This window comes from Bombina bombina, chromosome 10 (genome assembly GCF_027579735.1).
Source record: "Bombina bombina isolate aBomBom1 chromosome 10, aBomBom1.pri, whole genome shotgun sequence".
Classification (NCBI taxonomy): domain Eukaryota; kingdom Metazoa; phylum Chordata; class Amphibia; order Anura; family Bombinatoridae; genus Bombina; species Bombina bombina.
In genome coordinates, this window is record NC_069508.1 from 83,268,668 (window position 1) to 83,293,201 (window position 24,534).

At 37.3% G+C, this 24,534-nt stretch overlaps 1 protein-coding gene across 2 annotated transcripts in view; it reads left to right on the forward strand.

Annotated features, from left to right (window-relative positions):
• Positions 1 to 10,049: 10,049 nt before the first annotated feature.
• The window catches only part of LOC128640807 (protein PRRC2C), a 164,571-nt gene continuing 150,086 nt past the window's right edge, over positions 10,050 to 24,534 (forward strand). Inside the window, exons 1-2 of one of the 2 annotated variants that reach the window (XM_053693226.1) lie at positions 10,050 to 10,110; positions 10,234 to 10,321. The gene's annotated coding sequence lies outside the window, so the exon portion shown is untranslated. The remainder of the gene's footprint in view (positions 10,111 to 10,233; positions 10,322 to 24,534) is intronic. The other variant, XM_053693227.1, reaches the window with a different exon arrangement.

The window sequence follows — 24,534 nt, forward strand, 5'->3', positions numbered from 1 at the left end:
AAGGCGCTGTGCTTTGCATATGGATGCATACTATCGCTCTCATTAAAACTGTGTGCATTTAACCACTAAAGGTTGTGTGTGCCTGTACCTTAAAGACTGTGTACGCAGGTGCCAAGCTGCCCTTTAAGGTTGCGCTGTGTGCACATTACGTTGATCTATCCCTTTAAGCTCTTTGGGCAGGTGTTGAGCTGCCCTTTAAGGTTGTGCTGCATGAACATTACTGTGATCTGTCCCTTTAAGACTGTGTGCGTGTGGTGCTAGTTGACCCTTTCAAGGCTGTGTGGTTTTTTTTGTCTTTCCCTTTAAAACTGTGTGACCAGGTGCTATCCTGCCCTTTAAGGCTGTGCGAACATTATTTCCTCAGCAGTTTGTACAGTTGTTACAGAGAGGGCTGCTTTAAGTGACTGTGTACAGTTAACAATTACACATGTATAAAAACCTGTAGGCTGAGGGTTTATACAATAGCCTCTATTTGGCTAAGTCTAGTCCCGGAAATGGACTACCAACCCTCTCTGTAGTTTACAGAAAGCTTCATTCGCCTGTTTGCACTTTGTACCCTGATTGCTTTTGAATACCTAATATTTCTGAGGGCCATAAATGTGAGCATAATTCTGTGGGGGCATAGAGGAAGGTTGAGGCTGTTTTCCTAATAAAAACCAACAGTATTGCACTATTTTTGTGTTTCTGTATTTGTTTTCTATTTATACCGGCAACGTCTGGAGGAAAGTTTCCTGACTTACACCATACCACAGGAAGCATTGAAGCCAGCACTTCACACATTCTTCTACGGATCTGGCAGCAAAGACCGTTTGCTGGGCCACACTCAGGCTATCCTGGATTGCGGTACAGTCTAGTATGTAGACATTTTATACGTTTGGGATACCTCAGTTGAACACCCACACTGGGAACAAAAATTGAACATTGCCTTTTTGTATTCTAGAGACTTTTCAATTTAATATATACTCTTTATGTAGAGATTGACCTTGTCACATTTATATTCTCATCGTATTCACATTTGTTTATATAGGACGCATATATTTTCCGGTCCTCTGCATCAATACTTAAACATTGTATTTTGTATCTGCTCTTTTGTGCTTAGCGCTTTCATAGAAACATAGAAACATAGATATTGACGGCAGATAAGAGCCATAGGCCCAGCAAGTCTGCCCCACCTTACCTAACAGTATAAACTTATCTAGTTCGTAGGATAGCCCTATGCTTGTCCCATGCATTTTTAAAGTCCCCCACAGTGTTTGTTGCTACTACCTCTTGAGGAAGTTTATTCCATAAATCAATCACTCTTTCTGTAAAGAAGTGCTTCCTCAAATTACTCCTGAATCTACTACCCTTTAGCTTGAGCTCATGACCCCTTGTTCTTGAATTTTCCATTTTATGTAAAATACCCACAGCCTCAGTTTTACTAAACCCTTTAATGTACTTGAAAGTTGCTATCATATCACCCCTTTCCCTTCTCTCCTCTAAGCTATACATATTTAGGTCATTGAGCCTATCCTGGTAAGTTTTATATTTTAGACCATGTACCATTTTGGTAGCCCTCCTTTGCACAGATTCAAGTTTGTTAATATCCTTCTGAAGATATGGCCTCCAGAACTGCACACAATACTCAAGATGAGGCCTAACTAATGATCTATAAAGTGGCATAAGAACCTTACTATTTCTGCTGCAAATACCTCTACCAATACATCCAAGCATTCTGCTAGCCTTACTCGCTGCCTTACTACATTGTTTACTAAGTTTTAAATCATCTGAAATAATAATTCCCAAGTCCTGTTCCTCGTCTGTAACAGTCAGTAAAGTGTCATTGAGTCTGTAATTAACATTTGGATTTTTCTTCCCTAAATGCATTATTTTACACTTTGCTGTGTTAAACTTTAGATCCCAGTCGTTTGTCCAATCCTCCAATTGTTGTATATCACTTCTCATTTTGTCTACCCCCCCTGGAACATCCACTCTGTTGCAAATTTTTGTATCATCTGCAAAGAGACATACTTTCCCCTGTAGCCCTTTGCTGATATCGCAGATAAATATGTTAAACAAAACAGGCCCCAGAACTGACCCCTGAGGAACACCACTAGTAACAGCCCCCTCTGCTGAATGAACTCCATTTACTAAGACACTTTGTTTTCTGTCCTTAAGCCAGCATTCCACCCAGTTCACAATTTTTGAATCTAGACCAAGGAGATATAGTTTGCGAATAAGTTTATTGTGTGGGACGGTGTCAAATGCTTTGCTGAAATCTAGATATGCTACATCAACTGCTCCTCCCTTGTCTAATACTTTTGTTACATAATCAAAGAAGTCAATTAGATTAGTCTGACATGATCTCCCTGAAGTAAAACCATGCTGATTTTGGTCCTCTAAATTGTTTGTCTTTATGTAAGTCATAATTCTTTCCTTTAAGAGGCTTTCCATTAATTTCCCTACTACTGAAGTTAAACTAACTGGCCTGTAGTTGCCAGATTCTTCTCTACTGCCCTTTTTATGAAGAGGTATTACATTTGCTATTCTCCAATCATCTGGGACAGCTCCTGTTAATAGTGACTGATTAAACAGATCAGTTAATGGGACAGTTAGCACTGAACGAAGTTCTTTTAAAACCCTTGGATGAATATTATCAGGACCCACTGCCTTTGTAACATTTATTTTTGATAATGCTAACAAAACCTCATCCTCTGTAAAAAGATTACTGTTAAGCTTGTTTCTATTTAGCATAGCATCCCTTAATGTAGACATTGTATCTTCACAATCTTTAGTGAAAACAGAACAGAAGTAATCATTGAGACAGTCTGCAATCTGCTTATCTCCTTCTATTATTCTACCATCAACTGATTTCAATTTTACTATTCCTACCTTATTTTTTCTTCTTTCACTGATATATCTAAAGAATGTTTTGTCCCCATGTTTTACTGACTGTGCTATCTTCTCTTCTGCATCAGCTTTAACCTTCCTAATTAACTGCTTAGTCTTTTTTTGTTGGAGTCTCCATATTTTCATATCATCATCTGCTTGTGTGTGTCTGTAATTTTTATAAGCTATCTTTTTTGTCTTTACAGCATGTGCTACTTCTTTGGAAAACCAAATTGGTTTCCGCTTTCTTTTACTTTTACAGACATGTCTAATACAGTGTGCGGTTGCATCTAAAATGGCACCTTTCACAAATTCCCACTGTTCTTGAACCCCTGTAATAAGATTTTTCCCCTTTAAATAGTTTTTTAGGTATTCTCCCATTAATGAAAAATCTGCCGTCCTAAAGTCTAAAACTTTTGTTTTAGTCTGGGTGTACAGTTCCTGAACATGAATACTAAACCAAACAGATTGATGATCACTGGATCCTAAGTTCTCACCTACAGACACATCTGAAACTGTATCACTGTTTGTAAGTATTAGATCTAATATAGCTTCCTTACGAGTTGGTTCCTTGACTAATTGTTCAAGTGATTCCCCTAGCAGAGATTCAAGAATATACCTGCTTCTAGCCGATCTAGCAGAAGGAATCTTCCAGTCTATATCTGGCAAATTAAAGTCCCCCAGTACTATAACCTTACCCTTCATGGTCATTTTGGTTATTTCATCTAATAACAGATTGTCCAGTTTTTCATCCTGCAATGGAGGCCTATATACAACCCCTATTCTAAAAACATTTTTATCTCCAATTTCCAAAGTCACCCAAATACTTTCCACCTCATCATTTGTTCCTACAATTTCAGTAACCTTTATATTTTCATTTACATACAAAGCAACTCCTCCACCTTTCTTTCCTACTCTGTTCTTTTTAAATAACCTGTATCCAGGTATGACTATGTCCCAGTCATGCAAATCATTGTACCATGTTTCTGTTATAGCTACTAAATCCAAGTTGTCCCTAGTCATTATTGAAATGAGTTCAGGTAATTTATTTCCTAAGCTGCGAGCATTTGTGCTCATGGCACGAAGAATTTTTCTACTAGAATTTCTAGAATTGTTACTTGGACTAACAGTTTTGGCATGCTGTGGGGGGCAGGTGGATATATTAATGCTACCCCCCTTTATTAGTTTAAATGATTTCTATTAAAGTATTTGAACTCCTCTCCCAGATACTCTGTTCCTTTAGCATCCAAATGCAAGCCATCTCTCCTAAATAACCTAGCATCTTTCCAAGCAGAGCTATAATGGCCAATAAAACCAAATCCTCGTTCCCTGCACCACTTATCTAACCAAGAATTAAATGTTGTTATCCGCTCCATCTTTCCTGCTTCCTGGTCATACACAGGTAAAATAGCAGAAAATGATAGAGTTGATGCCACAGTCTCTAAATGATTACCTAGGTCACAAAACTCTTTCTGAACAGCAGCAACATGATTACTAGCCAGATCATTTGTTCCTAAATGAACAATCACATCCAACTCACTTCCCTTTCCTGCTGCCTTAACAATTCTCAAAATACGATTCCTATCCCTGTGAGCAGTAGCTCCTGGAAGACATCTAACCTCCCTTGTTTCTCCTTTACTTTCACCTAAATACACATTCCTCAAAATAGAGTCACCCACTAACAGTCTTTTTCTCAAAAACACATCTGCAGTTCTTTCCTGTGTTATGTTACCTGGAGAATCAGGTGCCAATAGATTTAAATTACCTGTTACAGCTTCAGAGGGCTCAGAAACAGCAATCTCCTCATCACAAGTGTATTCGGCAAGAGCAGCATAGGAGTTTTGCAATGGCAGAGGTTGTGGGCACTATCCCCTCTCTTCTTTTCAAATCTACCTGGCCTAGTGAAGTTGGGTACTACATTATTCAAAGCCTTGGGATCAAGCTGCAGTTGCACTCCGCAACAGTAGTGTTAGCTAGAACATACAATTTTAAAAAAACTTTCCAGTTTACTTGTATTATCAAATTTGCTTAATTCTCTTGGTATTATTTATTAAAAGGAACAGCAGTGCACTACTGGTTTCTAACTGAACACATGGGTGAACCAATGACAATTGGTATATATATATGCAGCCACCAATCAGCAGCAAGAACCTAGGTGCTCCTGAACTTACCTAGATAAACCGTTCAGCAAAGGATAACAAGAGAAGGAAGCAAATTAAATAGAAGTAAATTGGAAAGTTGTTTAAAATCACATGCTCTTTATGAATCATGAAAGAAAAAATTAATCCCATTAAAAGGTGACCCATTTAACAAGCAATAATATCCATGAATTCTGTTTCTAGCCAGAAATGTATCTAAACCATTTTTAAATGTATCTAAGGTATTGGCATTCACTACCTCCTCCGGTAATGAGTTCCACAATTTTATTGCTCTTACAGTGAACAAAATGTTTCCGTTGTAGATTAAATCTCCTTTCCTCCAGCCTTAAATTGTTCTCTTGTAGCAAACAATTTTCTTGGAATAAACAGAGTTTCTGCCATCTCTGTATATGGTCCTTGAATATATGTATATGGGCCTTGAATATATATATATATATATATATATATATATATATATATATATATATATATATATATATATTAATCATGTCACCTCTCAAGCGCATTTTTTCAAGAGAAACCAGACCCAGTCTGGCTAACCTCTCTTCATAGCTTAAATTCTCCATTCCTCTTATTAGCTTTGTGGCCCTTACATAGTTGCCAACAGTCCCTGATTTCCTGGGACAGTCCCTGGATTTTGCTGTATGTCCCTGGATTTTTTTTGTCCCTGGAAATGCTACCTCTTTTGCCCAACATTTGGTGTATGTATGTATATATATATATATATATATATACTGTATGTATATATACACAGTATATATATATATATATATATATATATATATATATATATATATATATATATATATATATATACACACACACACACACATATATATAGATAGATAGATAGATGTAGTTTATTTAAATATAATTCAATTCCTAAATCCTAATGCAATAGTGTTATTATTATTGAAAGGGTTCACATATTATTTGTCTGCCTAATTTTGATGCTGTGTTATAAAAATAACCATATGCCCAGAATGTGTTCCAGAGACTGGGTAGGTGCAAGAGCTTGGTGCTGTAATCTGTATAATAAGCTATGGATAAGTCTAAATTATACTATTACTGGGTGTGTTTTGATTGCAGAACTGAGTGGACAGAGCAGTTGAACAGTAGGTCGTCAATACTCCAGTAACCTGCATGCTTGCTCTGCTGCAAAGTGTCCCTGGAAATTTTTTTGAAATGTTGGCAACTATGCCCTTCTCTGAACTTTTTCCAATGTCTGCAATGTCTTTTTTTGAGATTGGACCCTAGAACTGCATGTCATACTCGAGGTAAGGTCTTAGCAGGGATTTATACAGTGACAGAATTATGCTTTCTTTCCTTGAATCAATGTCTCTTAAAACATGCTAGTATCTTATTAGCCTTATAAGCCACTGCCCTGCATTGTGCACCCATCTTTAGCTTGTTATCTATTACTACTCCCAAATCCCATTCCTCCTCTATTTGGCTAAGTCTAGTCCCATTTAAACAAAACATTGCATGCTTATTTTTACTTCCAAAATGTAGAACCTTGGATTATCCCGTATTAAAGTAAAGGTAAACTTTGGTGAATGAAAGTCCGTTTTTTAAAAATACTATTAAAATCAGGGGCACTTTAATTTATCAAAGTTTACAAATCAGCCGTTTTGATTAAAAACATACTTTGTTTCTTTTCACAGCTACAGCAGCTTTCCCCTCCTGGAAATCCTCTCTTCACACGTCAGCAATGACTAATACGGCTTCCTCCAATCACAGCTTTCCCCCCAGGGTGGCTATTGCCTGAGGACATGCTGTGATTAGAGGAAGCCGGATTAGTCATTGCTGAAGCTGCTCTGGCTGTGAAAAAAACAAAGATAAAAATGGCTGATTTGTAAACTTTGATGAATGAAAGTGCCCCTGTTTTTAATAGTATTTTTTTAAAAACGGACTTTCATTCATCATAGTTTACCTTCACTTTAAAATCTCATTCTCATCTACTGGTTATAGAAAAGCTTTGTAAACAAGAAGGTTTAGGAGGAAATTTCACTCCAGCAGGGGGGTGTCAATCAACACGATCGGGTTGTATTGGTGCGATGTCTGTCCACCTGCTCAGAGCAGGCGGACAGGTTATGGAGCAGCGATCTTTGTGACCGCTGCTTCATAACTGCTGTTTCTGGTGACTCTGATGACTCGCCAGAAACAAGGGGCATCAAGCTCCATACGTAGGCTTACCATAATTTTTAGAGGTGAAACTGGGACCACCTGGTGCGGTGCCAGTGGGGGTGTGGCAAGGGGGCGTGGCGATTACCGGTCCTTTTAAAGTAGTAGCTTTTATATGCGTAATGTTTTGTGGATACTGTACCCTTCCTCAGTCACACAAGTGAATCACACAGTTTAAATAGACCATAACACCACCCCCTAGTGAAAAAGGCACCATTTCATATAATAGTGAAAAGCGTATACATCACACAATTTAATATCTGCAGTGTAATATGTGTTTTGTGTGTCTGATTAAAGGGACACTGAACCCAAAATTTTTCTTCCGTAATTCAGATAGAGGATGAAATTTTAAGCAACTTTCTAATTTACTCCTATTATCAAATGTTCTTCATTCTCTTGGTATCTTTATTTGAAATGCAAGAATGTAAGTTTAGATGCCGGCCCATTTTTGGTGAACAACCTGGGTTGTTCTTGCTGATTGGTGGATAAATTCATCCACCAATAAAAAAGTGCTGTCCAGAGTCTAAACCAAAAAATAAGCTTAGATGCCTTCTTTTTCAAATAAAGATAGCAAGTGAACGAAGAAAATTTGATAATTGGAGTAAATTAGAATCACGAAAGAAAAAAAAATGGGTTCAGTAGCCCTTTAAGGAACAGAGCCAAATTAATTATAAGGCATAAATACAACATTGAATGAAATAAGTAAAAAAGAAGCACGTACCTGTTAAAGCTGTTTAAGAGGCTACTCTATACCACAATGCAGGAAGATTACAGCCAAAATGCTATCCTGCATGAAGTAAAGCAAGATCCGCGCCAAAAACCTGCCTGTCTGTACTTCCTGGTCATACCCATATGATTCCCCTAAAGGTGTATCACTGGTGATGTCACCAATGGTCGGGGGGTGTTAAATTCTTAGAAAAATGAACCAAGTAGTATTACAAAATTAAAAAAACCCTATGCGGCTCACTCAGCCTGTATTACTAAATGTAAACTTTGAAGGACACGAACGTTAAAGTGATGGTAAATTCGTTAATAGTGTTCAACATATTTTATAAGCTCTTACCTTAACTAGCACATCGATATGCTTATATTATATAAAAACATCTTTTTTACTTAATAACTTCAATTTTATTTCAGTAACGGTACACTGCTATAATCAACCTCTCTAAATTTTTCACAGGGGCTGCTTTGATTGACATAAGTTTTAGCCAATCATTTGCTCACCATGCGCCCCATGTTAAATAGGACCTGCACGCTACTGTGCTCTGCACTGCCTAATTGCGATGGAATGCTATCTGTATGGAAACCGGAGCTGAGGATTCTTATTTACAAATGTGCAAGTAGCGTAAGAGTTGCGCATGTGCTTTACATCGCAATTAGTGAGTTCAAAGCATGGGAGCGTTCAGGTCCTATTTAACATGGGGCGCATGGTGAGCAGATGATTGGCTAAAACTTATGTCAATCACAGCAGCCCCTGTGAAAAATTTAGAGAGGTTGATTATAGCAGTGTACCGTTACTGAAATAAAATTGAAGTTAATAAGTAAAAAGATGTTTTTATATATAATATAAGCATATCGATGTGCTAGTTAAGGTAAGAGCTTATAAAATATGTTGAACACTATTAACAAATTTACCATCACTTTAAGCTAAGCAGGGCTGTATGTAACAAAGTACCAGCATCCAACTATGCTGGAGAGCCACAGTCCAGTCATTTTGAATAATGTGTCTGGGTTTCAGGTGGGCTGAAACCCGGACACATGATTTGAAACCTGGAGGTGGCAACCCTACTGGGACAGAATAAACAACCGGGTGGGACACTGGGACAGCGCCTCCAAACAGGGACAATCCCAGTAAAAGTGGGACTTCTGGTAAGCCTATCCATACGGAGCTTGATACATATGCCCCAATGTATCCATGTAGGTGAGCAGAGCTGACTGGCTGTGGAAAGTCTATGGGCAAAACAGGGACTTTACACCTCAAAATATGGCACCCATAGTTGCCAACATTTCAAAAAAAATTCCAGGGACACTTTGCAGCAGAACCAGCAAGCGGGTTACTGGAGTATTGACGACCTACTGTTCAACTGCTCAGCCCACTCAGTTCTGCAATCAAAACACACCCATTTGAAAGTAATAGTATAATTTAGACTTATCCATGGTTTATTATACAGATTACAGCACCAAGCTCTTACACCTACCCAGTCTCTGGACACATTCTGGGCATATGGGTTTTTTTTACAACACAGCATCAAAATTAGAAAGACAAATAATATGTAAACCCATTCAATAATAATTATAATATTACATTAGGAATGAATTATATTTAAATAATACACTATATCTATTTATCATCTATCTGTTTATGTGCATGTGTGTGTATATATATATATGCAAACAACAAATAATGTGCAAAGGAGATTTTCAGGGACATTTCCAGGGACAAAAAAAATCCAGGGACATACAACAAAATCCAGGGACTGTCCCTGGAAATTAGGGACTGTTGGCAACTATGGGCACCCCTTTTTGTTCCTGGAGACACAGACATTGCAGCATTGTTGGTAGCCCTCATCTGAACCCCCAAACCATTTTTTGTAGGAAAATAATGAGATATGGTTGAGAAAATAATTTAGAACGCTAAACTAAAAAAAATATTCTCATGACGACCAAATGCAATTATTCTTAAGCCCAATACAATCACGACTCCGTTTCTTATTAGATGAGCGCAGATACCCTCACTAAACATGGCTCAAACTCGAATGTTTCTGCCATTTGTACTACTGGCAAAAAAGTAGTACAAGCTGCTACCCTAAATGTGCGTGCTTACGTCTGTCGTTGGCGGACGGCCATCTTTTCTGGCGCCGGGGGCTTTGCTGTGTAAAGAGTAGCGGGAGTTCTGGTGGTGAGTGAAACTGTCTTTTGCTGAACCACTAGGCTTTTCGAGAGGAAAGCACAATCGGATATTTCACAGAACTGAGTGGCATAGAATACGCATTGAACTATTATTTATATATAAATTTTTTAGAATTCTGTGCCAGGATCATCGCCATTAACTCCTGGACCGGGAAGTGGCGTATCTCATCCATTATTTGTGGAAAAGGCGAACTGCCCAGGTAAACACTTTTTGTATGCACACATGAAAATTTAAGGCGCCCGATTCATGGGAAGTAATTCCGATTGTGGATATGCAGGCTTGAGCTATCTTTGGGACAGCGCAGCATGACACCCAGCATGGTAGAATGCAGCTGAGGATGCGGCCCAGTCTTTTGTATCGCACCCAAGTGACCACTGGTAGCAAATATCTGTAGATCTCTGACATTATAATTGGTGTGTTATATTTTATTACACAGATATTAAGACTTGTTAATTTGATCTTCCTAATGCTAGATCTTACATGTATTTTCACTGTGTGAAACAGTGTTTGACAAACCCGTGGTACATGGCTTCATGATTTGGTGTTTGTCTGTGATTTGTATTGTTTTTTCTTCTTCTGGATATATCTATTTATAAATCAGTTTCCTGTTTCATATAATAAACATTTTATGTTCAAATTGGCATTAATATGACATCCAATAACTATTTTGTGTAGAATTGTGCATTCCCCATGTTCCCCAGGAGGTCGAAAGCAAATGCTGCAAATTAAATAGTTTGCATTAGGCTGTGTGTAGCATTTCTACCCAAAACTTAGTGTGAATGAAGTAAAATTAGTGAAATTGCTATATTAGCAAGGATGTAGTGAAGTTAGGTGATTTATAAAATAAATGCAATGTATTAAAAACAATATGTAGTTGGCAACACATTTCTTAGCCTTTTAGAGGGTGAACATCAAGCTGTTATGTTTTTAATAATTTCTGCAAGGCATCTTTGAGGTTGGAGGGGGCACTCAGAGGTTATCTATTACTCACAGGAGACAGCAATCCTTACCTTTAGATTTGACCACATTTCTGCTTGTGGAGTCTAGGTGGGGGACTCAATGTGCCTAGGATAAATGTCCTGCACCCTTTGAGTGCTTATCCAGCTGTGAGTGGATTTCTTCTTTTCCCGTGGTTGATTACCTATGAGGCACCTCCTGTTTACCTAAGATAACTCAAGTGTGCCTGTTCAACTTTCTCTAGGGAGTCTGGATTACTACCATTGCAGTTAAAGAGCCAGTGTACTGTAGAATTGGTTTCCTTTTAAGTGTTTACAGCGACATGTTATACCAGCTGCAGTTTAAAATGTATGGGAAATTGCTTGTTTATGTATAATTTTGAATATGAAATATATGTATCTGCTAGTTGAAACCACAACTTAATCAAATGGGCTGAGCTTCCAGGAAGATATCTCATTAGTGTATACCTATATTATCAAAATCATCCCTGTCTCTATACACAGTAAAACAATACTTAGAACAATGGCAAATTAACATTTTTATTATCTCTGTCCCACCACATTTAAAGAGTGAAATTTCCTCCTAAACCTTCTTGTTTACAAAGCTTTTCTATAGCCAGTAGATGAGAATGAGATTTTAAAGTGAAGGTAAACTATGAAGAATGAAAGTCCGTTTTAAAAAAAATACTATTAAAAACAGGGGCACTCTCATTCATCAAAGTTTACAAATCAGCCGTTTTTATTAAAAACTTACCTTTGTTTTTTTCACAGCCAGAGCAGCTTCAGCAATGACTAATCCGGCTTCCTCTAATAACAGCATGTCCTCAGGCAATAGCCACCCTGGGGGGAAAGCTGTGATTGGAGGAAGCCGTATTAGTCATTGCTGACGTGTGAAGAGAGGATTTCCAGGAGGGGAAAGCTGCTGTAGCTGTGAAAAGAAACAAAGTATGTTTTTAATCAAAACGGCTGATTTGTAAACTTTGATAAATTAAAGTGCCCCTGTTTTTAATAGTATTTTTAAAAAACGGACTTTCATTCACCAAAGTTTACCTTTTTACTTTAATACGGGATAATCCAAGGTTCTACATTTTGGAAGTAAAAATAAGCATGCAATGTTTTGTTTAAATGGGACTAGACTTAGCCAAATAGAGGAGGAATGGGATTTGGGAGTAGTAATAGATAACAAGCTAAAGATGGGTGCACAATGCAGGGCAGTGGCTTATAAGGCTAATAAGATACTAGCATGTTTTAAGAGACATTGATTCAAGGAAAGAAAGCATAATTCTGTCACTGTATAAATCCCTGCTAAGACCTTACCTCGAGTATGACATGCAGTTCTAGGGTCCAATCTCAAAAAAAGACATTGCAGACATTGGAAAAAGTTCAGAGAAGGGCCACAAAGCTAATAAGAGGAATGGAGAATTTAAGCTATGAAGAGAGGTTAGCCAGACTGGGTCTGGTTTCTCTTGAAAAAATGCGCTTGAGAGGTGACATGATTAATATATAAATATAAATATAAATATATATATATATATATATATATATATATATATATATATATATATATATATATATATATATATATATATATATTTATATTCAAGGCCCATATACAGAGATGGCAGAAACTCTGTTTATTCCAAGAAAATTGTTTGCTACAAGAGAACAATTTAAGGCTGGAGGAAAGGAGATTTATTCTACAACGGAAACATTTTGTTCACTGTAAGAGCAATAAAATTGTGGAACTCATTACCGGAGGAGGTAGTGAATGCCAATACCTTAGATACATTTAAAAATGGTTTAGATACATTTCTGGCTAGAAACAGAATTCATGGATATTATTGCTTGTTAAATGGGTCACCTTTTAATGGGATTAATTTTTTCTTTCATGATTCATAAAGAGCATGTGATTTTAAACAACTTTCCAATTTACTTCTATTTAATTTGCTTCCTTCTCTTGTTATCCTTTGCTGAACGGTTTATCTAGGTAAGTTCAGGAGCACCTAGGTTCTTGCTGCTGATTGGTGGCTGCATATATATACCAATTGTCATTGGCTCACCCATGTGTTCAGTTAGAAACCAGTAGTGCACTGCTGTTCCTTTTAATAAATAATACCAAGAGAATTAAGCAAATTTGATAATACAAGTAAACTGGAAAGTTTTTTTAAAATTGTATGTTCTAGCTAACACTACTGTGTGGAGTGCAACTGCAGCTTGATCCCGAGGCTTTGAATAATGTAGTACCCAACTTCACTAGGCCAGGTAGATTTGAAAAGAAGAGAGGGGATAGTGGGGAAAGCGCTAAGCACAAAAGAGCAGATACAATGTTTAAGTATTGATGCAGAGGACCGGAAAATATATGCGTCCTATATAAACAAATGTGAATACGATGAGAATATAAATGTGACAAGGTCAATCTCTACATAAAGAGTATATATTAAATTGAAAAGTCTCTAGAATACAAAAAGGCAATGTTCAATTTTTGTTCCCAGTGTGGGTGTTCAACTGAGGTATCCCAAACGTATAAAATGTCTACATACTAGACTGTACCGCAATCCAGGATAGCCTGAGTGTGGCCCAGCAAACGGTCTTTGCTGCCAGATCCGTAGAAGAATGTGTGAAGTGCTGGCTTCAATGCTTCCTGTGGTATGGTGTAAGTCAGGAAACTTTCCTCCAGACGTTGCCGGTATAAATAGAAAACAAATACAGAAACACAAAAATAGTGCAATACTGTTGGTTTTTATTAGGAAAACAGCCTCAACCTTCCTCTATGCCCCCACAGAATTATGCTCACATTTATGGCCCTCAGAAATATTAGGTATTCAAAAGCAATCAGGGTACAAAGTGCAAACAGACGAATGAAGCTTTCTGTAAACTACAGAGAGGGTTGGTAGTCCATTTCCGGTTGAAGCTTATAGTATAAACCGTAGCAGTTTAAAACAATGCAACGATAAAAAATATTCAAAGTGCAAATAAAACAAAGGACACTTTAGGCAAAGTGTCAGTCACCTAACGCGTTTCAAAGGTATTAACTGAATACTTATATATATATATATATATATATATATATATATATATATATATATATATATATATATATATATATATATATATATATATATATATATATATATATATCCACACACACACACACCCCTGTTAAAATGTCAGGTTTCTGTGATGTAAAAAAATAAGAGAAAAATAAATCATTTCAGAACTTTTTCCACCTTTAATGTGACCTATACACTGTACAACTCAATTGAAAAAAAAACTAAAATATTTTAGGAGGAGGTAAGTAAACAAAAAAAAATAAAATAATGTGGTTGCATAAGTAATTATAACTGGGGATGTAGCTGTGTTCAGAATTAAGCAATCACATTCAAAATCATGTTACGTAGGAGTCGGCATACACCTGCTATCATTTAAAGTGCCTCTGATTAACCCCAAATAAAGTTCAGCTGCTCTAGTTGGTCTTTCCTGAAATGTTATTAGTCGCATCCCACAGCAAAAGCCATGGTCCACAGAGAGCTTCCAAAGCATCAGAGGGATCTCATTGTTAAAAGGTATCAGTCAGGAGAAGGGTACAAAAGAATTTCCAATGCATTAGATGTACCATGGAACACAGTGAAAACAGTCATCATCAAGTGGAGAAAATATGGCACAACAGGGACATTACCAAGAACTGGACGTCCCTCCAAAATTGATGAAGACGAGAAGAAAATTGGTCTGGGAGGCTACCAAGAGGCCTACAGCAACATTAAAGGAGCTGCAGGAATATCTGGCAAGTACTGGCTGTGTGGTACATGTGACAGCAATCTCACGTATTCATATGTCTGGGCTATGGGGTAGAGTGGCAAGAAGAAAGCCCTTTCTTGCAAAGAAAAACATCCAAGCCAGGCTACATTTTGCAAAAACACATCTGTAGTCTTCCAAAAGCATGTGGGAAAAGGTGTTATGGTCTGATGAAACCAAGGTTGTATTTTTTTGGCCATAATTCCAAAAGATATGTTTGGCGCAAAAACAACACTGAACATCACCAAAAGAACACCATACCCACAGTGAAGCATGGTGGTGGCACATCATGCTTTGGGGCTGTTTTTCTTCAGCTGGGACTGGGGCCTTAGTTAAGCTAGAAGGAATTATGAACAGTTCCAAATACCAGTCAATATTGGCACAAAACCTTCAGGCTTCTGCTAGAATGCTGAGCATGAAGAGGAACTTCATCTTTCAGCATGACAACGACCCAAAGCATAAATCAACAATGGAATGGCTTCACCAGAAGAAGATTAAAGTTTTGGAATGGCCCAGCCAGAGCCCAGACCTGAATCCGATGGAAAATCTGTGGGGTGATCTGAAGAGGGCTGTGCACAGGAGATCCCCCTCGCAATCTGACAGATTTGGAGTGTTTTTGCAAAGAGGAGTGGGCAAACCTTGCCAAGTCAAAATGTGCCATGCTGATAGACTCATACCCAAAAAGACTGAGTGCTGTAATAAAATCAAAAGGTGCTTCAACAAAGTATTATTTTAAGGGTGTGCACACTTATGCAACCATATTTTATTTTTATGTTTTTTCTTCCCTCTACCTAAAACATTTCCGTTTGTTTTTCAATTAAGTTGTACAATTTATAGGTCACATTTAAAGGTGGAAAAAGTTCTCAAATGATTTGTCTTTGTCTCATTTTTTTTACATCACAGAAACCTGACATTTTAACAGGGATGTGTAGACTTTTTATATCCACTGTGTATGTATATGTGTATGTATATATGTGTGTATATGTATATATTCACACACGTATATGAAAAAGGGAGATCAATAAAGTGAGGGATTTAAGCACTCTTAAAATTACCAAGCAACTGAATATCTAGATACTAGCACACACAGCACCAGAGAAACGACCATTGACAAACAGTTATATTGCAGAGTAATATTTATTTGGCCCAAAACAAACCAGCCTGTGGCAAACGCCTTTTTAAAGAGATATATGCATATGATTAAGAAAATAACCTATGTAACAGAAGGTTGTTAGACAATTATGTGGGGAGATGATATACATCAACAAAAATTGCAATCTTTTTCACTCAATATTCTTAAAGGGCCATTATACTCATTTTTTCTTTGCATAAATGTTTTGTAGATCTATTTATATAGCCCATAATTTTTTTTTTTATTTTTTTTTTTTTTTAAATGTATAATTTTGCTTATTTTTAAAGAACATTGCTCTGATTTTCAGACTCCTAACCAAGCCCCAAAGTTTTATTTGAATACGGTCAGCTACCTTCTCCAGCTTGCTCCTGTTTGTGTAAAGGGTCTTTTCATATGCAAAAGAAGGGGTAGGGGGAGGGGTGTGTGTCTTATTTCCCACTTGCAGTGGGCTTTCCAACTACCTTTTCAACAGAGCTAAACTGAAAGCTTCTAAGTACGTTTTTAAACCATTTTATACTGGATTTTTATATCAGTATCTGTATCTTATTCTTTATAGTAGTGTCTATTACATGCAGTTATATGAAAATGAGTGTATACTGTCCCTTTAAATGTTGATACCAGAATGTGCTGACTTTAAATAATTCTCAAACATGATGATTACTGTCCAACCATACAGCCTTTATGGTAAGTTGAAAAAGTCTACGAGGTAAAAACATCCTCACAAGCCTTATATAGGTTACAAATGTTCCTTTATAACATATGACAAAATATCCATTAGAGCTGTTTGCAACAAAACTGCATTTGGGTGTACCTCGAACTGTTACACTGTAGCCCGTATGTGAATGAGCAGAAAGTTCCCTGCAAAGAGATTCAGGCCGTGAAAATGTTAAACGGGCATATGACTTCATACAGTTACCTGTCAGCTTTCTTTTATGTGCAGGTCCTTGTGTGGTTGTTTTTCCAAGGCAATACACAGTAGCTTGATAGGCAGTTCCGCCTTGGCGTGAGTATCTCCAATTTAAACTACCTGAGAGTGCAGCACGGGATCCAATCTTAGTAGCGGTCTTAAAACCAGGTACAACCAAACACCGGGTCTTTGGAAAAACAGTGAGGTACAAGTTCACTCTGTGTTTCAAAGTCGACGCGTGTTTCGCCCCGTAATGCAAAGTGAAATTTTGGGTTTCGCCAGGACTATACGTCATCAAGGTGTCATCACAATTTATTGGATTCTGTTCTCAAGTAGGTGTGTCCCAGGTAAATTAATCACTCCTACGGGATTAACCACTTATTGAAATAAACACAAATTATGTTGCACAAAATCCAAAAGCGTATTATTTATAACAGTAAACAAAGATTTTTTCTGTAGATCCGACAATGGCCAATCTTTTAATCATATGTGATGCTACAAAGATTGAATATTATAGTTCTAGCAGGATGACATACTAGATGAACATATCTTTACAATTTAATTTAAAAGTGGTACACTAATATTCAGTTGAAATGCCTCCCAATTTGAGGTAAAGATTTTATCTTTATGCCCATAATTTACTAACAGTAAGAGCATAGTGGACTTATTTCTGACAAATGTAGATAAAGTATTATCCCATTGCTAGAAAACAATTTTATGGTAAACTATTAATAGAGTGTAACTATATCACAAAAGAGAGTATTTTCAAGACAGATCAGTTTGTATAACAAAGCATTAATTCAAGAAAGGAGCAAATTCTAATTTCTCATTCAATACCTTTTGGATACAACGTTTTCAACAAATAAATCCATCTTGTCTCCTTTCTTAGAAGACATTTGTCTTCATCTCCTCCTCCTACTATTTTGAATACCTCTGTCTATCCCAATAAACTTCAATGAGGCAGGGCTACTATTATGAAAGTCTGCAAAATGACGGGCTACACTAGTATCTCTGGAGTAAATATCGTCACAATGTTCCTGTATCCTATCTTATAAAACTGGTTTTGTTTTTCCTACGTAGAAATAGGTACATGAACACTGTAATATACCACGCCTACAGAATTGCAAGTAGCAAATGTTTTGATTTTATATTCATTACTATTGTCTGTGTAGAATATTTTCTGTTTATGTATATATGGACAATTGACACAGTGTCCAGAGGAATAGTTAACTTTTACTTCTTGATGAAGACCTAACCAATTTTTTGGTAAACAGAGAAAATATTAAGCTATAGGCTTAAAAATAGAAAGGGCGCCGTGAGGCTAAAAGTATCAAACCACCAATTGCTAAAAATATATAAAAGATTTATTGGAATACAATAATAACACAAATGGTAAGGGACGTCTCCCTATGTATACATACTAATTAAAAACAATAAAAGTATATTGAAGCTAAAGATTATCGATAATGTGTGAAAAACAATAGGCAAGCTTTATAGAGAGATGATTGCACCTTATTTAAAACAACTTAATAAAGCAGAATAGAGTATACCATCAGTTGCAAATGAGAGAACCGTATGTGACAGATGTAGGGCAGTTCGTAGACACACTCTTATGAGGCAGTATTTAAACACACTGTCAGATGGTGGATCTTACGTGAAGTTGAAGGATCCAATCTCATTCATATATTTGAGATGCGTGAGAGTGATGTGTAAGTTTGACAGTTTATTTCATACTCGCTCATAAAAAGTTGATGTATTAAGCAAGTAAAGATATATGAACTTTGTTCCGTATGTGGCATAAAAAATAAAGGATACCTTTCAATAATTATAAGACGGAGGATAAGAGATCCAAAGGTGTAACACACCCATCAAGCCTGCAACCAATCACACAGGACTGTAATGTATATAATGTTCTCTGCTGCTTGTCATAAACATCTTGATAAAGCCCAAGGAAGGGCGAAACGCGTCGCTTGTTTGTGACACTGCAGCTCCACCACCTAATACCTATATCAACCTCTTTAACCCGGGTTAATATTTCATCCGAATTGAAAGTGAGGAGGGATTTGTATACCCCACTTTATGTGAGCCTGAGTGTACGACATAAGGCTGAAACATACAACATCGATACATCTGAGATATTACTGTGGAATCTCCAGACAGCTGATCACTAACGGGCTGTCATTTTTTGCATTCTAAGAAGCAACGGACAAGGCGTGACGTCAGACGCCATTAACACGTGTGAAGGTTTGCAGAGCGCACCCTAGGAGAGCGGCTGTGGTTGCTTCAGCGGTCCAGACTCTGACCGACATCGGACACTCAGGATAAGTGGTAAAGTACTATGTTTTGAATCCTTTGCGAGATTATACTAAACTTTTTATGAGCGAGTATGAAATAAACTGTCAAACTTACACATCACTCTCACGCCTAAATATATGAATGAGATTGGATCCTTAAACTTCACGTAAGATCCACCATCTGACAGTGTGTCTACGAACTGCCCTACGTCTGTCACATACGGTTCTCTCATTTGCAACTGATTGTATACTCGATTCTGCTTTATTAAGTTGTTTTAAATACGGTGCAATCATTATATCTCTATAGAGCTTGCCTATTGTTTTTCACACATTATCGATAATCCTTGGCTTCAATATACTTTTATTGTTTTTAATTTGTATGTATACATAGGGAGACGTCCCTTACCATTTGTGTTATTATTGTATTCCAATAAATCTTTTATATATTTTTAGCAATTGGTGGTTTGATACTTTTAGCCTCACGGCGCCCTTTCTATTTTTAAGCCTATAGCTTAAAGGGACACTGTACCCACATTTTTTCTTTTGTAATTCAGAAAGAGCATGCAATTTTAAGCAACTTTCTACTTTACTCCTATTATCATATTTTTTCTTCGTTCTCTTGCTATCATTATTTGAAAAGAAGGCATCTAAGCTTTTTTTTGGTTTCAGTACTCTGGACAGCATTTTTTTATTGGTGGATTAATTTATCCACCAATCAACAAGGACAACCCAGGTTGTTCACCAAAAATGGGCTGGCATCTAAACTTACATTCTTGCATTTCAAATAAAGATACCAAGAGAATGAAGAAAATGTGATAATAGGAGTAAATTAGAAAGTTGCTTAAAATTTCATGCTCAATCTGAATCACGAAAGAAATTTTTTTGGGTACAGTGTCCCTTTAATATTTTCTCTGTTTACCTATTGACACAATATAGGGATTGTGTCCTTTTGAAAGGTGTATAGTATCTTCTCTCCTAAGCGCATACTAATCCCCCTTTTTGACATATTTCTAACCAATTTTTTGGAAGATCGAGTTTTTACAAATCTACTTTGGACCAGTTGATTTTTCAAACTGGGGAGATTTCTTAGCCGTCATTAACGTATATTCTCCTACTTTTTTTTTCTTTTCTTTTTTCATCAAGCATGCGGATATGCCAGTTTTTTGAAAGGATATTCCTAATACTACTCCATTGGCAATTATATGTAGTGATTAAATCTAGTGTAGCCACTATTATCTCTGATTCGTTCTATAGAGATGAGTCTCTACCTTGTTTCATTACTTTATTCAAGGTGGAGTTGACTATTTTTAGAGTAACCTCTATTGATAATTCTTTCACTCATCAATTTAGTATGATGCTCAAATTTTAGTTTTTGAAGAACAATTACGTTTGGCCATATGGAATACCTCTTTTCAACGGTTCTGGATGGCAACTTGTAGCTTCTAAGAGGCTATTTGTTGCCGTCTCTTTTCTATAGTTTTCAGTAGCTATAGAAGTACCTTCCTTTTTTATAAGAATATCTAAAAATGTTAGTTCGTTTTGACTACAAACTATGGTGAGTAGAATGTTACGGCAGTTATTGTTAAGTGTACATACAAAATCTTTAAGAGTTTGCTCTCGGCCATTCCACAATAGTAAAATGTCAGACATATCTCACACAAAGAGAGACTTGTCGATCAAAAATGTCACTAAACTTGCCGAATACATCATCAAAGTGCTCCCAAATGCAAACATTCATAAGTGGGGGTACAGACAGCACCCATAGCAGTGTTGCGGATTTGTTTAAAGAGAGCTTTATCAAATTGAAAAATGTTATTTTCTTAGATAGTGTAAAAGGTTTAGTGTGAACATGGTTTGGTTAGTGAAGGCAGGACCTCCTTGATTCTAAAAAATGCTTGCATGCCTCCACTCCGTCATGTGGGATCGAGGAATTAGAGTCCCTCTATATCTAAAGAAACCAGCATTGTATCAGTCTCCACTGATATACCATCCAGCTTCCTCAAAAGATCAGGAGTGTCCTTTACATAGGATGGGAGGGTTATTAGAAAAGGACACAGAAAACTGTCAACATAATTCCCTATGTTCTCACTTATACTCCCTATTCCGGAAACTATAGGCCTCCCAGGAGGATGAGACCTCTTTTATGTAATTTCGGAATTGCATAGAAAGTTGGCATTGTTGGATGTTTCTTAAATAGGTATTGAAACTCTTGAGGTAATCAACCCATTACTTTTCACTTCTAAAAGCAAATATCTTAGTTCTTGTTGAACATTCTGAATTGTGTTGTCTGTACAATTATTCCTGCCTCAGCTTGCAGCCTTGTGAACAAGAATATTCTCTATGCATGAGAATAAGTTAAAAATATTTATTAGTATATAATTGTATATAAAGAGTGTTTTATTCTTAATACAAATGTATATTAGAAGTGTATAATGGCGTCATACAAGTTTACATATGACATCGTGAAAATGGTCACCAAGCCGTATTTCCTGCACGGCTGTTGGCTAAGAGCTGAAAATGTCACCTGAAGCAAACAGCGTTTTGCCGTGGGCTGCCTTTAGTAGATCAGAACGGCGACTGCTTGAAACAAGTAAAGGAGCTTTCAGCATTAAAGCGACACTGAACCCAAATTTTTTCTTGTGATTCGGATAGAGCATGCAATTTTAAGCAACTTTCTAATATTACTCCTATTATCATATTTTCTTCATTCTCTTGGTATCTTTATTTGAAAAGCATGAATGTAAGTTTAGATGCCGGCACATTTTTGGTGAACAACCTGGTTTGTTCTTGCTGATTGGTGGATAAATTCACACACCAATAAACAGCTGCTGTCCAGAGTACTGAACCAAAAATTTGCTGGCTCCTAAGCTTAGATGCCTTTTTCAAATAGCAAGAGAACGAAGAAAAATTAATAGGAGTAAATTAGAAAGTTGGTTAAAATTGCAGGCGCTATCTGAATCATGAAAGAAAAAAATTGTGTTCAGTGTCCCTTTAAGGTATTTTATACTTCATGATTGAAAGTCACCTTTGTTTCAATGGTCAATCCTAGTGTTTCACAAACGCTAGGACTGACTTTAAGTTGTAGCTAATATCGTAAGTAATGTATTTTGCTTATTCTCTGTTATTCATACTCTGAATGTAGGATGGTGGAATGTAATATTGTCACTTGTTTCTTTTCAATGGTATGGAGAAACCACAAATCCACTATAATTACTTTTGGGAATTCAACTCCTGGCCACCAGGAGGAGACAAAGAACACCCCAGCAAAGCTGTTAAGTATCACTCCCACTTCCCATAAACTGGGGGTTTATGGGAAGTGGAGTTATACTTTGCCTTTTACATCAGGCAGATGTGCGAAGATGGTGTCTGAAGATATTTAATCCTTTTATGGGTTGTTTCGCTGCAAGCAAGGATTGGGGCTATGCTGTGTCCATCCTCTTTAGTAAGAGTTGTGGTGGCTTTTAGCCGTTGGAAGATGGCGAGGTAGTCCTTGCTTCCCTTCCAACATTTATGCTACCCCTATATAGAAAACCAGGGTTGGTTACTCAGCTTTTCTTTCTCTACAGGTCCCTGTCAGAGGTCGGTTGAGTCTGTCATGCCCTGCAGCTGGATCCACAGGTAAGCTCTCTTCCCTTCTAGGTTAGAAGGTTTTAGCACTTTTGAGGTTAATTCCCTCAGTGGATAAGAATGGTACATAACTATCTCTTTATTTGGGGATATATTTAAGGGCACCACTCACTGTAATCTGCAGGGGATTAAGGATTCCCCTTCTGAGGAAGGCTGTGAGAGAGGGATACTTCTTATTGGGCCGAGTATTATTTGCCCTTATAGTATATTATGTGTGGGGTATGTTGTTGGGGCTAGGCGCCCTACAGACTTTTCTTTAAAGTGCCATAATTTTTTTTTTGACTAATTGGATAAAAAAAATCAATAATTGTTCTATTTAAAATCAACATTCTGAGTGTTTATAAATATAAACTTCAGACTAAAACTTTAAATTATCACATCTGTTGCTGTTCACCGCCTCAGTGGTGGCGAACGAGTTAAGGAGCAGCGGTCTTATGAACGCTGCTTCTTAACTTCTGTTTCAAGCAATCTGGAAACTACAGGGGTAGATTGCAGCATCCGCTGCTTGTTAAATCTACCCCAAACTGTTTGAAAAGAGGTAGAGCTAGAAAGAGGTAGACAATCACTGGTTATAACATTCTATTATTCACTCTTTCAGAAACTTTGCATAGAAATGCAAAAATGTCAACATGACCACAGGCTCCTGGCTAAGACTGGCTCTCTTTTTGAAAGCTATTTTGCCTGCAGCAGGCAAGAGGTGCTCAGATGGTGTTGAGGTGCCTGGATGCACGGATGCCAGCCTTTCGGGTGGGGGAGCAGTTTGGGGTTCCTTAAAGGGATATTATACACTCATTTTTTCTTTGCAGAAATGTTTTGTAGATGATCTATTTATAAAGCCCATAAAGGTTTTTTTTTTAAAAAAAAATGTATAGTTCTGCTTATTTTCTAATAATATTGCTCTGATTTTCAGACTCCTAACCAAGCCCCAAAGTTTTATGTGAATAATGTCCGCTACCTTCTCCAGCTTGCTCCTGTTTGTGTAAAGGGTCTTTTCATATGCAAAAGAAGGGGAAGGGGGGGAGTGTCTTATTTCCCAATTGCAGTGGGCTTTCCAGCTACCTTTTCAACGGAGCTAAACTGAGAGCTTCTAAGTAAGTTTTTAAACAGTTTTATACTGGATTTTTATATCAGTATCTGTGCATTTTATTCTTTATAGTAGTGTCTTATTACATGCAGTTATATGAAAATGAGTGTATACTGTCCCTTTAAGAGCCCAGGGATTTTGGAGTCAGGTGGAGTCTACCCTCCCAATAAATATCCTAGAGTTGAGCCTTCAATGCCCTGATAGCTTGGTCTCAATTGAGTTTGGTCCGGTTTATCAGATTTCAATCGGACAACATTACTTCTGTGGCATATATCAATCACCAGGGAGGAACACGGAGCTCCTTGGCTATGGAGGAGACGTCTTGCGTTCTTCAGTGGGCGGAGTCCCACAATTGCCACATATCTGCTATCCACACCTCAGGGGTGGACAACTGGAAAGTGGATTATCTAAGCAGGCAGACTTTTCATCCAGGGGAGTGGGCCCTTCATTTGGAAGTGTTCTCAATGATAACCCTCAGGTGGGGAGTTCCAGAGTTGGATCGGATGGTGTCTCGTCTAAACGCCAAACTTCCAAAATATGGGTCATGTTCAAGCTCTGGTTGACGCTCTTGTGGTTCCTTGGGGCTTCAGTCTCATTTTACCTATTTCCTCAGTTTGCCC